Here is an 18,621-nt window from a genome sequence, read left to right as displayed (position 1 = left end):
CCCTTCAAAAGTCCGATTAACTCTGCCAGGTTTGAACCCGCTATCTTGGGATCCGGAGGCCGACACACTACCCCTGATCCACAGAGGCAGCTATAAATTTTTGCACTGATTAAGATCCACACATCCAATTTGTGGGCTTGTCTCAAGAATGCGTTTCCGCAGTAACAAACGGAAAGGGCTACTGCCACGCACAGTCTGAACTCAACCATTGTTAGCAGAGCAGCGGGCCGTGAGTTTTCTGTTCACGAAAAAACAAGTGAGAAATTGGAAGCATTTCGCAGCCCAAAACAGGACAAGTTCTCAGGCGTTGTGGAATGGGTGATGAGGGAGATGCAGAACAGCGGTTGCAATGTTTGTCACCAAATGTTACATCTAAAAGCACGGGAAATTGTGTGATCCCACGATTTTCCGGGAGACTTATTCTAGGCAAGTCGTGGGTGGGTTACTGGGTTTACATGGCATAATAACCTGTCATTGCAGCAGGAAGCATCTGTGTGCCAAAAACTGCTTATAGACTGATCCAGGAAAGTTAGTTTTACTGGCATGTAATCAGGTTAATACAGCAGAACTCTTAGGTCTTGTCGCAGATCGGCAATACTAACCTTGTGTATTTTGACATGCCGGAGAACACTACTGTTTCTGAGAAAGAAGCAGCAAGTGTTCTAATTAAAAGTACTGGCAACAAAATGTTACGTTATACGCTGATGTTGGCCATTACTGCTGACAGCCGTAAATTACTTCCATGCGTATATTTCAACATGAAACATTACCTAAGAACATCACATTCCTGACTTGTATCCATGAGAAAAAATTGAAACTAGCCACTATGGTTGTGATTCCGAGTAAATATCCATAAGCAGTGTTTTTTTAATGACATGGTACTGTTCGATTATAATGTTTTGTTTTTTTTTCTAAGTTTTGCTGATGCTTGTTGTTTTAGAGAGGCCTAACATCTAGGTCATAAGCCCATCTCCCAAGTTTTTGAAATGTAAACAATATAGCCCATCTGTAAGTGAAAGGCTTACAGTGTCAGTAAATTACAAACAGAATATCAACTGATAAATAACCTCCATGTACAGTTTCAATCTTTTTTTTGCTCTTTGTATGTTTGTAAATAAGTTAAAAAATTTTGGGTTTATCCGGTAAAATATTTCATGAGATAAGTTTAACAATACAGGCAACATTACTCATTTCATACAGTATGCATTACTGTTCTACTGATTACTTTAGTGTATTCTTGACAACGCCATATCAGCAACCTGTGACAATAGTAAATGCGTGATGCACTGCCAGCTCAGCTCGAGCTTGCAGTGGCTGTCACAAGGGTGCGAGAAAGCAAAGGATGTATCTCAGACCAGGCGTACAAACAAGCTGATGCAGGAACACAGCGTGCACACCTCGTACTAGTTCATCAGGCTGACTACAAATTTGATGTCAGATTTGCAGTTTAGAAAAATAAATCTATGATTGAAGATAATTACACTCGCCTTTTGTTGTGATGATGTGCAAGTAAGCTGATAAAAAAACACATCCTTTTAGCATGTTTCCTGAGTACTGTGTTTACAATGTTCTCCCTGCTCTGCTGTTTTTACAGACTGCTCGGTTAACATAACCTAGATACATGCTAGTTACATAATATTAATACATATTTGAGTCATTGGGTGCTCCAAATTAAAATGTAAATACTGTAAAACTATTTATGTAAATGATTAATTTTCATTATTGTCAGTATAATTTCATCAATTATGTTGCAGTCTAAATGTTTAGCTTGACTATAACTTAGTGTCGTGCACGAGCAGTGTCTGGATTAGCGTGGAATCGCATGAGAGCACCAGATTCCTCACGACGCCACAAACCCATAGGGCCCGTGGTATGCTCCGGTGTTTGATTATGAACGAGCAGTAGAATACTAGAACATCTTGTTTATGATAATAACACTAAAATAGTTAAATTTTGCAATTAATGTTTACCTGTCTGATGATATTAATGCCCTCTGTGGATCAGTGGTAAAGTGCGGGTTCAAACCCAGCAGAGGTAGTAGTACTCCATGTAGTACGATGTCAACATGTAAAAGATCTGTGGTGACATATTTGGTGTTCACCCGACAAAATTCACTAAAACTCTGCCTTAAACGCCCAAGAGAGATTCGGTTTACTCTGCCTTCCAGTAGGCCTAGAGTAAAACGCAATGTCAAAATTGACGAGCAAGCAGCCAGATGGCATCAAATTAAAATGTTTGCACATGGTAGTTGAGGCCATATTATTATTATTATTATTATTATTATTATTATTATTATTATTATTATTATTATTATTATTATTATTATTATTATTAATGCCTGGGGGAGCCCGCCTGGTGGCCATGATCGTTAAGGTGTTGAAGTCTAAACAGTCTGACACCATGATTAGCCGGTTCGAGTCCCGTTGGTGAAAAAAAAAAATTCACCATCAGAATGTTGGCCGGCAGGGTAGGAGAGATGGTGGTATACAATTTCTAATCACTAGATTGCGTGCCAAAAGTCTGGATTAAATTCCAAACCTCTCCGCAGAGCTCATATGGAGTGAGGGCATATGACGCTGATTCGTCTGTTGGCTGGGGTCATTAAGCCTTGAGCAGACCCCTTGGCGCTATTCAACAGGAGCAGGCTGTATGCCAGCATGGGTTTCACCCTCTCCCTTCCTACTATCATATATCACTTTTAATTTAAATCTAAGAATTTCATTTTTTGTCCGTATTGAACTGAGAACGTGAGATAGGAAACTTATATCACGTCATTCATTTCATCTCATTAACTCCTCTAATGAGTTTCATCTTATTCATTTTTTACGTAGTATTTCCTGCCCGGCTGCTCATTCCTGCCACCCGGCTGATGAAAAGTTTTGGGGAAAACCCTGTTTTAGATTAGTCTATTATCTCGGCATGTAGTATAGTTATTATTGCTTTAAACGCACATGGTCATTGGAATGAACACATCAGGGAGGATGTTATAAAATTGCAATTAATTTCTCAGCAGCACATGATGAAAAAAGTGACATCACGTCTGCTCCCAGTCTGATGTCGTCATACATAATGATAGACCATTAAATTCCATTATGGCCCTCACTGATGTGTTGAAAGCATTGCTCGTTTTAACTGTTTTTTCACAATATTTACAATGGTTAATTTGACGGTGGATATACTGATATCAGCTCGTTACAACGTTGTACTAGTCAAAAGCCGTAGTACTGGCAATAGCACGGCACCTCTTTGTTATTATATAAAGAACTCTCTAATAATAGTTTCAGTGGCTATAATACGACCCCAGGTATTTTAGAAAATGTATCTGAAAATTTTCCGCATAATAGATCTCCCCCCTATGTTGGGACCTTCAAATTGGCATAAAAAGTGAGGCCGATATGCAAGCAAATATGGTATGTATATATATATATATATATATTTGTCCTACAGTATTGTTTAAATAGTCTCTGAACTGCATTTACTATATTTTGTAACTTTCATACTTTCATGTGGGCAATTGTAACTTGCATAGGATTAAATATAGTTTTTTCTTTCTCTCTCTCCCCTAGAAAATATTGTAATGGTGCATAAGTTATGTCCAAGAGAAAAATGAGAGAGAGTAAAAGTTCATTCTTCAAGCAAATATCCACTTTATACAACATTTCATTGAGTTATATTAACAACCAATGTACTCGTGAACAAACCAAGTATCAGGTTAATATTTAAAAAGTACAGAGAGGTGATATATAATAAGTGAACCATTCCCCCTTTATGTTGTTGATTTATTCGAGTTGGTTACATTTGCTTTCCATTATTTTAACTTTTTATTTAATTTGAACTTTCCATACTCAACACATTTTGTGTACTGAACCAAAGGTTTCTCTTTTCCCGTAGCTTCAGTGACCAGCATTTCTATTTAGCAATAACGTTGCATGAATGTGGCTTTGATAATCAGTTCAGTAACCTGTAGGGCATGCTTTTGGATTGTTAGACCCTGATAAAATTTTAAATTTTTACTGACATTTCCCCAGTAAACGGAACAGTAATCTACAGAGTAAGTGATCCAGTTAACTACAAATGAACGGTGGGCGGCAAAGGTAGTATATAATATACAGCTGTATCTCTGCCTTTCAAGTCTCGATAATTCGATATTCCCATAAACCTGAGCTGAAAATTTTTAATTAACAAAAATAATTAATCTTTCGACTGAAAGTCAGTGTATGCTAAAACAAGTTAGGCACTGTACTTGTGGTTTATCAAGCAAAGGCAAAAGAGAAGCCCACTTTCAGGACCAATCCTTCAGGAAAATGTTCAGGAACCAGTTGAAGGAAGGAGATACTAATTTCACTGCAAGTGTAGGGCTAAAACACTTCCTTTGTGTGGAAAATAAAGTGCTCCTAGTCACAAACAAGGAAAAGGTAAAAACTGCTCACAGTTCTGGCTGCGTCCAGCGCTTTGAGAAATCATAAGTTTAAAGTAGTTGACATTGGAGAGTCTGATAAGCTCAGAGTATTTCAACATGTTTCCATGACAGCGCTGCCTGTTGCCTACACTTATCAGAAAGTGCGTAGATGGACCAGGAAATATTCAAGAATAGTTTTATTGATTTTGTATCTCAGGTGGAAAAGTTTCTGAATGAGAGGTTTGCCATGGAAAGGAATTTAACATTGGAAAATGTAGGCTCACACCCAAGTGAAGATGAACTGCAGAGAGATGGTATTTGTGCCTTATTTTTGCTACCTAATGTCATTAGTTCAATTCAGCCTGTGGATCAAGAAGTTCTGAAATGTCTCAAGAAAAAGTATTTGTGCCGGTTGCTACAATCTCTTCTACGAGCAACAGGCTAGGACAATATTGTTGGTGGTTTGAAAAAATAATTGACAAGGACATTGTCTATTGAGTGACTGAATCGTGGAGTAAAGGAAAGTCAGAAATACTTATTCCCGTCAACAGGGGTAACTTGAGACAGTTTTTTACTTTGATATAGTACAATTTTGTCACTTATTGATTATTTCCACAAAAGACAGTTCCGAAAATTGGTTCTATACTTATACTTTAAAAATGCATTGCTCCCTTAATTGAATTGCAAACAGCCATATATTTATGCCATAAAATAAGGGTGTTCCAAGTTACCCTCCGATGTGGGGTAACTGGGGACAGAGATTTAATTCTAATAAAATACGACATTTGGATAAGTTAAGGTTAAGTACAGGAATATTATAAGAAATGTTACAATGAATCTTTAAATACAATTTAATTACTCTGTTAGAATACCAGCCACAAATAATTGACAATAACCAATAATATTGTTTTCCTGATTGGGAACAGAATAATAGCAGGTGTGACTTTTCTCATTTTAGTCAATTTTGTATGGAAACGTGTCCCTCTCGACACACTACATGGAATCACTGTCTTCACAACCTGGTCTCTGGTCACATCCAGCACATCATCCACATTTGGGAAAACATACACATTACTGGTAGCACACTTCACAGATTTCCGTAGAAATTTAACAGTAACATTTTCCACATCTTTAATTTCAATCACCTGCCCATAGAAATGTTTTGTGCACTCTTATTTTTGTATCCTTATTGACAGTTAATTGAACAATGGCAAATGAACCAGAAAAAAGAATTGGTTTCTGCACTAGTTTTATCATGCTCCTCTGCTTCTGTTTCTAATGCATCTTCAGACACATCACTTGTCAACTCTAGATCCGTGTTGGAATCTGAGTTGTGAAGGGAAAAAGCAGCAGACTCCTTCCCGGAAGAGCTTGAATCTGGATCATCCTCTGAAATCCTGGCTTTCTTTGCTTTTGGAGTAGAGGTCCTGATTTCAGAGTCAAAAGCAGTGTTGACAATACTCTTCCCTGCGTGTAAATCAGTTTCTTCTTCCTGATTCTCAAAGATTGAGTTTTCTTGCATCCACTTTCATTGAAGAAAGTTTCAAAGGTTGCAACCCACTGAGCCTGACTATCTTCAATGTCACCAGAGGTGACACTGCAGTTCGCTAATGCTGATGATGATGATGATGATGATGCTGCTGCTGCTGATGCCGGTAGTCTTTTCAACACTTCATTCCTGTCTAAAGGATGTAAGCCTGTACTTTTGAACCCTGATATTATGTTCCTTTTTAATTTCTCTTTTCCCATAGCACTCAGGCACTTATTTAGTAGTACAATTTACGAACTTCATCTTGAACACTGATATTATGTTCCTTTTTAATTTCTCTTCTGCCATAGCACTCAAGCTCTTATTTAGTAGGCGGACAAACTAATCTTTAGGAAGACTCCCTCTGTTCTTCTGTTTCCACTCCCCTAGAACTTGACCTCCATTTAATTTTCAAAGGTCTGAAAAATGCAACGTCCAGGGGTTGGCATATTCCAGTGCTGTTGGAGGGGCTACAAAATGAACCTTATATTAAGCCTCGTGCATTCATTAATCACCCGCGGTGAAACATGACTGGCAAGGTTATCCCCGATGAACACTTTTGGATCCTCTTTATCAAACTGACTAAAATAGGCTAATATAATAGTACGGAACCAGTCCTCAAAGATGTTCATCGTAAACCAGCCCCTCTTTGACCTGTTGTAGACCGTTCCTTTAGGACCACCTTGAGTCCACGTATTGTACAAATGTTCAGCTTTGTACGTCATATACGAGGGGCAATAAAACCCCATTACCAGCTACCGTGAACATAACCGATGTTCTGGACTTGGATGAATCAATGATATTTTGTGGATGATGGCAACCGCGCCTTACCGTCCCGTCATATACGAGGGGCAATAAAACCCCATTACCAGCTACCGTGAACATAACCGATGTTCTGGACTTGGATGAATCAATGATATTTTGTGGATGATGGCAACCGCGCCTTACCGTCCCGGATCATCCGTCATGCTTGTTTCATCATAATTTATCATTTGATCAATTCCTTCTAAAGAAGTGCCCAGTTCATCAAAATAATTATTCATCATCTCAGCGTCAACTTTCGCTCATGCCCTGTTCACATTTTGTGCCAATTTTTGTGACAGATCATCTTTGTATCGAGAAAGAAACGAGGTAACCCAGTCATGACCAGGTAAATTATTAGAAAATCTCTTCTCTGTTAATCCATGCCGATCAAGACATAATTTGACAACCAAGCGGAGATCAAAACTAGTTAGAGGGAAACCCCAATCCCCAGCTAATTTCAAACACTGAACCATTGTACTTTCATCTTCTTCAGAAAACACAAATGGGCACATTTTTTAAATTCATGTGTCGACTGAGAGTTGATTTTGAGATTCCAAAGTTCTCTGATGCTTTTCGAAGAGATGTGCCATTTCTAACTGCAGTCAACGCTTTCTGCAGATGCCCATCACTGAAATCACGATACTTGCAGACTCCAACCATCCTCTGTTGATTTCTAACCATCACAAGTACCTAAAACATCAAAACAATAATATTTGTTAATTTAATCATCATCAAACCATGTGTGGGGTAACATGGGACACTGTCCCAAGTTATCCCACAGACATACACAGTGAAAAAAATTTCTTTATACCTGAAGTTAGGTTGGCACTACGGTTAAGAAGGAAATAGTGTTATGTTTTGGCAGGAAAATAAGGTTATGCACCATTACACGACAGAAAACAAATTATGAATAGCCTGGTGTCACTAATAAAAGTTTTAGGTCAAATTTTTACAACCAAAGTGTAGGTACACTAATGACATTGTAAAACGCACTTACTTATATGTCCGGATTATCAAAATTTCAAGTAAAGTCGGAGAGTGTCTTCTACGCATGCAAGACTGGTAGTACTCCACGTTACACAACCGTGGTTGCCACACTGCTCACTTAAAAGCATTGCTGAAAACTGTCCCCAGTTAGCCGGCTGTTCTAAGTTACCCCCGTTGACGGAACAAACTTTTGAGGAAAGAAAGCGAGGAAGAGAACAACGATGAAGACCACCAGCTGTTGTCTAATGTTCTTGAAAGACTTTCAGGTTGTGAAAGCACCGATGAGACTGACATTGTGGAGTGGTTTAAACAACTGGGGATTACAGATGCCTCTTTCATAGAATGGTGAATGCACCAACACAATGTGAAAGTGATGAGGGTGTAACAGATACCATACCGCTGATAGCCATAGCTATGGGCATGCTGCACTGGAGGCAGCTATGCATTAAGTCGATCAACAGCCTGGGGCTATCCCGATGATCAGCCTGTTGCTTAGACAGCGGCGTAACATTGCTGCTCAAAAATGGTGCAGTTCATCTATGTACCGTGCAACGTCAAGCTCCTTGACAGGTTTTCTTTTCAACTGCATGAAGGAATTTATTTCTTGTTGGAGGCAGTAGAACCTTTACTACACTGTACTGTCGCTAAGCCAATGTACTTCAGTAAAATAAAGTATACCGATATAGTCACTTCCCATATTCTCGAAATGTCTTAAATTGCCTATGATTCGGTCCATGCGACCTCGCAAATTTATAACCACCATTTCCATGACAATGTTCAGTTCAACAACTTTTGTGCAAAGATTTTCTCTATGACGAAGACAATGCATTACAACAATTTCTTCCACTGCAGTTGCATTTTTAACCTTCTACAGCCTTACGGCTACTGCTTTAGATTCAGTCATGGCAACAGCACCATCTGTTGCAATGGATGGCAGCTTTTTCCCATTGAAGCCCTCTGTATTTGATCACTTCTTCCAAGCATGCCCATGTCCTCACCTGTTGTATTGCTGTGCAGAGGAGCCAAATTGAGCAGCTCTTCAGTCATATCCATATGTGAATCTACACAATGAACAAATACTGCTAACTGGGAAGTATCACCTATATCTGTATTCTTGTCCAGAGTGTCGTTATAGAAAACAAAATGTTTCACACATTCCACTAATTGCTCCTCTACATTTTACCCTAATTGCTCAATGCACCGGGCAATAGTGGATCTCAAAAGGGAAACGGGAACAGTTTTGAATTGGATGTTTCTGAAGACATAAAGTTCTTGATGCATTTAATAAAAACCTTTTTTGTAATCTCTCCATCTTTAAACATACGTGCATTTGTCACTAGTTTCAACCATATGCGATAGTTGACCTTGCCTGTACAAAGAAGCAGTAAGGCAAAATATAAGTTGCCATGTAAAAATTGTATACAATGGAAGCATTCTTAGTAGCTCTGGAGATCAGTGCATTCAAACCTAGGAAATAAAATAAGCATAAATTGTTTGAGATGTGTTAGCACTGAGGTACAGCACGCAAGATTGTCGACCGCTCGATGAATGAATGAAAAATATTCAATTTGCTACTGGGCATTAAAATGTGATGGATCTAATGATTTTCATTTTCTGGGTCTCAAGTTTCCAAATTCGGGCACCATTGTTGTTATAATTATTCTCGGATATTATCAGTGTATCAGAAGCATCATAGCACAAAAGGGCTAGGTTTTGGCAGAACACTGTACCGAACTGAGAGATGTGTGCAACGTCAGGCACGCTCCATCAAGAGGAGGGAAAACATAAGACTAGCACTGGGTAAAGACGATGGGCCTCTGCATGTGCCCTGGCCCAAACCCTTGCAATTGAACACACCTGCATTAATGAATATTGGTGACCCAATGTTCCATTTCTCTCCAGTTAGCTTCTGTGTGTAGCAGACTGTCAACAGTAAGTAGCCCAGTCCATTGCTTTATGTCATGTAGCCACAATATTATTCTTTGCCCCTTTACTCTTTTGCCTTTGAACTACCCTTCTGTAATCAACTGTAAGAAGTAATATTTGGTATTCTACAAGATATGTCCCTGGTATCCAGTCTTTCTCCTCTTAACAGAAACTAGCAGTTCTTGATCTCTATTCATATGTTTTAGGACTCCTTCATTGTTCTTGCTGTCCACAGTATTTTATGCATTCTCTAGTAAGTTCCCATTTGAAAGGCCCCATTCTTTTTTTTTTAAGCATTCATCTCTCATCATCATACAGAAATATAGGCCTGATGTAGCATTTGGCAAATCTTACTCTAAGGTTGATATCCAAATCTGTACTTGTAAGGACTTCCTTGAATTTCATGAAATCATCACAGGCATTCTCTATATGGCATTTTAATTTCAAATCTGATGTCCAATTATCAGTCATGTTCCAAAATATATTTATTTTGACTAGGCATTTAAAAGACTAAATAATTTTATATTGATCATTTATACTAATCGTTTTCCTCTTCTTAAAGTGGCAATCAATTCTTCTTACAAGATCTCACGAATAACATTAAAAGTGTAGGCCTTATTTTTCATGATAGTATTTGTGATCATGAAGTTACTGTACTACTTTCCTGATATATACACAGAGTGATAACTTTCTTCAACTTATCCCAGTTGACACGAGCCACCTGGCTCATTTTAGGGTTTGGCCGGGGATTTAAAGCCGAATACCCTTCCTTGAACTACATAATTTTGCAGGTGATAATTCTAATTCAGGGTCAACCGGGAATTGAATTTTGGCCATCTGGGTTGAAAGCCAGCAGCTAAGCCACTGTACTAAATATATCTCCTTTTCCTCTCCTCCCAATTATATGCAGAGTGAATACATCACACAAACAATATAACAATAATGGGGACTCCCCAGTGCAGTGCTCCTTACAGTCCTTGCATAATGTAAATATTTCGGTTGTGTCAGGCCTAAAATGTTTTGTTTTTGTTTTTTTAATATTATACCCATTTTGTTTGGAAGCTGTAGAGAAATATTTCCAAATGAAGTGTGATTTATGCACAGTAAATTTACCCATACAAGTTCCTTCTTACTGATGAAAGTTTTGTGAATTGATTCATCGCAATGGCTTGTGTATTGAGGGATATGTATAATAATAGTCCCTTCTTACCATTGGGGATTTCTAACAGTTGCGTCGCAGGCGAAGAATACACCCATGTATCTCCTGCCTGTCGTAAGAGGCAACTAAAAGGGGGCAACCAATGGATGATCGAATTAGAACCATGAGACTACTTGTAATTAGTACCACCATGCAGGGAACTCCATGAATCGTCTTTACTTGCGCGTAGTACCACTGTGTTAGGTACACAATAGGTTTGTGATTAGTAGCAACAGTGTGTGAATCAGGGTGAGTTTTACAGTACCTGTGATTAGTACCCACTATGTGAGGAACACCACGGGATAGTACGAGTCCCTGTGATTAGTACACCATTGTGAGGAACACCATAGGTTTGTGATGCCTGTAAATGGTGCCACAATGTGAGAAACACCATTGGTCTGAGTTACATGTGCACATTACATTACCTGTGAATAGTACCATAATGTGTGGAATACCGCGAGTCTACACTACTTTTGATTAGTACTGCAACAGGACAAATACCATGGTTCTACTTTCCTAAGTACCATTATGAGGAGCCAATGACTTGGATTTTAGACCCCTTTAGACTACAAGCATCATCAATTCAGGATTGTGCTTTAGAAGCAGTCCCTTGGTCAGTAATTCTATTGTTTAACGCTAGTTTCTGGGAATTTGGTGCATTACGGGTCATATCCACTGATTGTTTTAAATTCATATCTATCCATTCATTCTTCGTCATCACATGAATTCTGGTCAGTGGATGATTTTGGATTTTTAAATTGTCATTTCATTTCGTACCATTAGGGGCCCGGACCTAGATGTTAGGCTCCTTTAAACAAGCAGCATAGGCATACTGTGTTTAACTACTGTATCTCAATAAAATGATATATCAGTATATAGTCTCCTTTACAATGAGAAGCATACAGAGCGGAGTGACCATGCCTGTCAAAGTGCTACGACTATGGAGCCATGAGAGATGAGAGGGTTCGAATCCCATCGTCACCTGTCCTGTGAATGATTTTCTATACTTTCTCATTTTCACTTCCAGGCAAATGCTGGAACAGTTCCTATTCATAGGCCACATCAGATTCCTTCCACCTGTTTACCCAGTCTCATTCACCATCATTCATTTCATCTTCATTAGCTCCTCAACTGAGATTGGCAACAGGAAGGGCATCTAATCATAGAAACATACCATACAATTTCATCTCACCTTTACAGGAAACATACAAATTACATAATATTATATAGCTTTGTTCCTTTTTATTTAATACATGGTATTCGTACAGCCCCTTGGACAAAGTGTCCCACTTCCTCCACTTGAGATCAAAATCGAGGAATACAAATGTAAATCCTCTCTCCATACTCGTTCATTTGGCAGACACCAGGTCAGTTTATTGATCTACCTTTCCTGAATCTGTATTTTTGTTTGTCCAGTTAACCCTAGAACTGCTGTAGGTTTAACTGTCAAGTGCTGCAGTTATTTTTCCCCAATGCATTGCTTGTATATACCCATATCTTAATCCTGTAAAGCTGCAACAAAGGAACCTGTGTCTAGTCCGGTTCATACAGTTCAATTCGGCTCTCCCCAGTCTTCCCCGACAATACAGTATCGACAATTCTTCTTCTGTATACCTTTGTCACTAAGGCTTGTTTTCACTACACTATATTAATTTCAGTTATTGCTTATCTCTTATTCTATATTGTTATTAGATTTCAAATTTTGTATTGTGTGATATTCTTTGTCAGTTGGGCAACCTCAGTCATATGAGGAAGAATGAATAAAAATAATATATATATGGACTTTTCAACTGGTTATGCTATCAGGCTGGAGCTTCTTGTACAGTCACTTAATGTGATGGAAGGGTTCTTGAAAGAATGATTCTCTATACAAGGTTAAGTGCATTCTTTGTTATTTCTTGTAGAACACTTTTAGAAATCAACTACTTGATATTTGTTTTGAAGATTTTGAATTGTCTTGTTTTAGAGGATTATTCTAAAACTATTATAACCATTTGACTGTCAAATGAAGTAACTGATCCCATAGAGAAACTGGATAGGGGTTGGACATACAACAGGTTCTTGTGAAGCAAATTGATGGTCCATTACTGCCATTAAAGACTGGTGATAAATTTGCAGTTTGACTGTCAAATTCAAATTATGATTGTATGTTTAAACAAAGATAGAATGCAAGAAATATAGTCCACAAAGAAAGGAAAAATATGTGTAGTTTATATAGGCAATGCTGGAATACATTGACCCACCAAAGAATTGGCAGGTGTAATAAATATACTTTACAATGTGACATCATTTCACTGATAAAATCACAGTTCTCTGACTCTATCATATTTTTGTACTTGTCTTTGTGTTATCTCATATGAACTATTGATGACTCTTGTTAAATTATTCTCATTGTTACTAACACAAAGTTGGGATAAATGTACTATCGATATAGTCCTCCCAAGGTGCATAACAAAATTGTTTAGACCTGTACTACATATTCACTCCATTGTACAAAAGTTACGTGAATTACAGTGTGGTAATAGGTTGTTGTACTCTGATATGCCATAAGATAGCATTATCTTTCATATCCTTTAGTAAATTATTATGCGTGTTCATCTATATTTGTTGTACTGTCTGTCCATGTATTGATGTAAAAAAAAATTAAAAATAGGCGACTTCATGACCAAATTTTTAGTGTGATTTAAATTGACATAATTATAGTATTTTATTATTTATTTGCTGTTTTATTAGTGCCAATTCAGGACAAAATATTTCTGTTTCAAGTGGTTGTATTCTCTCCAAAGAGTGAGAGGAATACATAGGCTTCATTTCTGTTCACATTCTGTATCTTCCCTCATTTGTCACATCATGATTATATTTAAAATATTTTATCAAGAACCTTCGTAACTTAATGTTTGCATATGAATAATTCCCTATTCCTAATTAACTTTTGTATTTATCTGCACTTACCATTGAGCAGCCTTGTTTCTTTATGTGAAAAGCAGTAATATATATATATGCATTTGATCTGTATTTTGTTAAACAACTTAATACTGTACAAACCTGTATATTTTATTCTGATGGACTGGAATGTTGTTTTGCAACTTTTCTTGAAGAATGTTTAGTTTGTGGATCAGATAATTATTTTGATACATTATTTATAGTTGTGGATTAGTAGCTCCATTTCATTTTATGCAGTTGTTAATTGTAAAATCTGCTGCTGTTTTTTATTTGCTTACAAAGTACAAATGAGATGTTTACAGAGGAAGAATTGTTTCTTTGTAATAAAATTAAAATACTTATTTGTGAATCCTACTGTATTATTCATGATGAATTATATGATCTACTTGTTTCAATATATATATATATATGTACACAGTCATAGTTTATATTTTCATGTAAAAAGATGCATTTGAATAAAGTTGTAAGACATACACAGCACATTCTGTGGAATTGATCTGTATTCATTTGCCTATACATGAGGCCAAATCTATTGAAAAGTAGAGAAGAAACCCTATCTTCAATTCAAAAAGGTATCTAATCATTTATATTTTAAATTGGGTTTCCAGCTATTAGATCACCTTGGGTCCAATGATTTTATACTGCAAGTCAGGAACTGAGGAAAATATCTGTCTGCACACAGGCTGTAATTCCCTCTCTCCCCAATTGCCTCGCCACTTGTCAGCTGTCGTAACATTACACCTTGTTTGCTTACAAAACTGCTGTGCTATTCTGCCACACTGTTTATATCCAGTATTTACCCAAGTTTCATCTCAATAGTAGATTGCACAATATCGTTCATGCTACTCTGGAACGGCTCGCAGTCAGATTGAATAATGCTAGTGGACAACTTGCATTTCGTTTACTGGTAACTGCCATTATGGACTATAGGAGCATGTGGCAAGGTAAAATGGCCAATTTCAGTGCACAAGGGAATACAGCTTTCACTGTTCACAATTCACAAGTGATATGTTGGGTTTTTTGTTCATAAATGTTGCTCGTTACATATAAGATGCTATTACTTTAATAGAAACAGTGTCGGTAGTACAGGTTGGGGTACCGAGCTTGATAGCTGCAGTCGCTTAAGTGCGGCCAGTATCCAGTATTCGGGAGATAGTAGGTTCGAACCACACTGTCGGCAGCCCTGAACATGGTTTTACGTGGTTTCCCATTTTCACACTAGGCAAATGCTGGGTCTGTACCTTAATTAAGGCCACGGTCGCTTCCTTCCCACTCCTAGCCCATTCCTGTCCCATCATCACCATAAGACCTATCTGTGTCGGTGCGACGTAAAAAAAACAAACAACTAGCAACAGGTTGGGGCATGGAAACTTCCTGTTTTGAACATGTCCCAGTGAAGGTTGTGGGGAGGGGTTCAGTGGAAGGGGCGGAGTGTGATATTTGTGTTCCTGCCCGTCTCAGTCTCGAACGTGCTTTGGTCGAAGCGGCAGCACACTTTTGCCATGGAGACGTATTTCTCTAACGGTCGGTCAGTGATTGCAGTGCAACGTGCCTTTCGTCGTCACTTCGATATTCCTCCGCGAGTTCGTGTTCCTGATCGAAAATGTGTTTTAATGTGGATGGATGCCTTCAGAGAAACGGGGAGTGTCTCCGAAGAAAGGAAAGGACCTCCGAAAACCGTTGAGAACACCTGAAAATGTGGACAGAGTTCATGTGTCTACTCTGCAGTCACCCAAGCGTTCTGTGCGTAAACAGGCAATTGCCCTTGGAATGTCGTCCCGTTCTCTTCATCAAATTCTTCACTGTGAGCTGCATTTTCACCCATACAAAATTATTGGGGTCCAACAACTTACGCAGCAGGATTATGTAACTCGACAAACATCATGTAAGCATTTGCATGTTACCTTGCTGAATTGCGCAGTTGTTTTCTTCTCTGACAAGGCATATTTTCACCATAGTGGCTGTGTGAATAAACAGAACATTCGGTATCAGAGTGCAACAAATCCCAAAGAACTTTATGAGAGGCCCCTTCATTCGGATCGTGTCACGGTATGGTGTGCCATGTCAAGAGTAGGGATCATTGGTCCATACTTTTTTCAAGAAAACGGTCGTGCTGTTACCGTCCATTCAGACCATTATGTGACAGTGATCCAACAATTCTTACCTGTTCTCCAAGAAATGGATCTTGACAACGTGTGGTTTCAACAAGATGGGGCCACAGCCCACACCTCCAGGGTTTCCATGGGTGTTTTGAGAGCAGCCTTCCCCGAACAACTGATCTCTCTGCGAGGGGACGTAAACTGGCCTGTGCACTCTTTCTATGGGATTATCTGAAGTCCCTAGTTTACAAAGATCGTCCCAACACCCTGGAAGACCGGCGGAACAACATCCGAGCCGAAAGTCACAATATCCCGGTTGACATGCTTGAAAAGTTTTCGAAGTCGACTGAATCACTGTACTGACAATGGAAGGAAACATTTTACAGACATTGTGTTTAAAACTGTGTAAATTCAAAGAAAATAACAAAGTTGAATAAAATGTGTAGTGTGTTTTATTGCATTTTCAAACCAGGAAGTTTCCACGCCACCGCCCCCCATTAAACATTCTCTTAAAATCTAAATGCTCATATGCTTTTATAATTTTCAAGATCTTTAGCAACAGCAGAAAGACCTCAACATTGTTGTGAGATGGACAGCAGACGATGTTATGATGATAAATGGGGTTAAAAGTTAGGTTGTGAGTTTCTCTAATAGGAAAAGTCCTCTCAGTTTTACAGTATTTTCCTTTGTTTATGTCGTTCATGTAAAGATGTAAAATATAGGATTGTACAGTTTTTGTGTATATTTGTGTCCTTTGTACATATTACGGATCTTTATAATTCAGAGTTATGCTGTTGCTGATCCTAAATTAAATTAATAATTAATAATTGATGGGGTGAAAGTTCCTTATGGGGATCACTGTAGGTACCTAGGTGTTAATATAAGGAAAAGATCTCCAATGGAGTAATCACATAAATTGGATTGTAAATAAAGGGTACAGATTTCTGCACATGGTTATGAGGATATATAGGGGCTGTAGTAAGGGTGCAAAGGAGGGGGCATATTAGTCTCTGGTAAGACTCTAACTAGAGTATGGTTCCAGTGTATGGGACTCCCCTCACCAGGATTACTTGATTCGAGAATTGGAAAAAATCCAAAGAAAAGCAGCTCGATTTGTTCTGGGTGATTTCCAACAAAAGGATAGTGTTAAGAAAATTATGCGAAATTTAAGCTGGGAAGACTTTGACTTAAATGGCATCGAATGACATTAGTAGACGAATAAGTTGGAGTGGTGTTTTTAAAAGTAGGAAAGATCACAATATGAAGATAGAGTTGGAATTCAAGAGGACAAATTGGGGCAAGTATTTGTATATAGGAAGAGGAGTCAGTAATTGGAATAATTTACCAAGGAAGATGTTCAATTAATTTCCAAATTCTTTGCAGTTATTTAAGAAAAGACTAGGTAAACAACAAATAGGGAATCGGCCACCTGAGCAACTGCCTGAAATACTGATCAGTGGTGATTGATTCTTTGTGATTAATGCAATTACGTTGTCCCTAACAATGGAATAGATTTCCTGAAAAATATACACAGGCAATATGAAGTCCTTTACTTATTAGCTATGAACTTATGAGCACTATATACAATGCACGGGTTAAGTAGAAATCTAAACTGGCTCTACATGAGTAGTAATCAAAGCTAACTGTTCTTTATTTCTGGGGAAAATTTAGATCTTCATCAGTGATCTGCGTTTAGGGCTGCCGCAGAGGTGGCAGACTCCATATCAATTGTACCTAGAGTTTTCTAATGTTTTCAAAGAACTTGGAAATTTATCAAACATTTCCATGGATAAATTATTCCAATCCCGTATTCCTCATCCTATAAATGAATGTTTGCCCCAATTTGTCTTCTTAAATTTCAACTTTATCATCATATTATGATCTTTCCTACTTTTAAAAGCACATCTCAAGCTTATTTGTCTCCTAAAGCTATTTCATGTAATCTCTCCACTGACAGCTTGGAACATACTGCTTAGTTGAGCAGCATGTCTCCTTACTCCGAGTATTCCCAGCCCAAAGTTTGCAACATTTTCATAACACTACTCTTTTGTCAGAAATCACCTAGAACAACTCCTGCTGCTTTCCTTTGTGTCTCTTCCAGTCTTGTATCAAGTAATCTTGGTGTGTCTGGCTCTATGGCTGAATGGTCAGCGTAGTCGCCTTCAGTTCAGAGAGCCCTGGGTTCAATTCCCAGTTGGGTCAGATTTTAACCTTAAATGGTTATTTCCCCTGGCTTGGGGACTGAATGTTTGTACTGTTCCCAACATTCCTGAGATTCACAATACTATCCTCCACTACAAAATCACTGAAGATACTGCCCATCCTCATTGGAAAAGCTGCCTTAGAAGGGCTGCACCTGGCTATGAATAGCCACACAAAATTAGAATTATGAAGGTAATCCCAAAAATGTCTTCTATTTTTTTATAAATACATAGACCTGTTTATTTCTACAATGGTTTACATCAATTTACAGCTTGAACATTTAACTATTTTTCTACATAATCACCATTTTGGTCGATGCATTTTTGTAGACACTGTGACAGTTTTTGTATGCCCATGTCATACCAGCTCGCCGCCAGGAAGTTGTGAACCTCATCTTTCACCTCGTCATCGGTGCTGAATCGCTTTCCAGACTAATGTTCTTCCAACTTAGGGAATAAGTGATAGTCACTGGGCGCCAAGTCGGTACTATAGGGTGGGTAGATGATGATCCACTGAAACTGTTGCAGAAGAGCAA

The 18,621-nt window shown here is 38.3% G+C and overlaps 1 protein-coding gene across 2 annotated transcripts in view; it reads left to right on the top strand.

The window, feature by feature from the left end:
* Strump (WASH complex subunit strump) overlaps positions 1-18,621 on the top strand; it is a 410,953-nt gene that overhangs the window by 125,173 nt on the left and 267,159 nt on the right. The window contains exon 1 of one of the 2 annotated variants that reach the window (XM_068227252.1): positions 14,572-14,729. The exons of the other annotated variant lie outside the window; for it this stretch is intronic. The gene's annotated coding sequence lies outside the window, so the exon portion shown is untranslated. Of the gene's footprint in view, positions 1-14,571; positions 14,730-18,621 lie in introns of those variants that run through there. 2 annotated transcript variants of the gene reach the window in all.

The sequence above is a fragment of the Anabrus simplex genome, chromosome 4, assembly GCF_040414725.1.
Source record: "Anabrus simplex isolate iqAnaSimp1 chromosome 4, ASM4041472v1, whole genome shotgun sequence".
Classification (NCBI taxonomy): Eukaryota; Metazoa; Arthropoda; class Insecta; order Orthoptera; family Tettigoniidae; genus Anabrus; species Anabrus simplex.
This window is presented reverse-complemented; position numbering and strand designations above follow the sequence as displayed.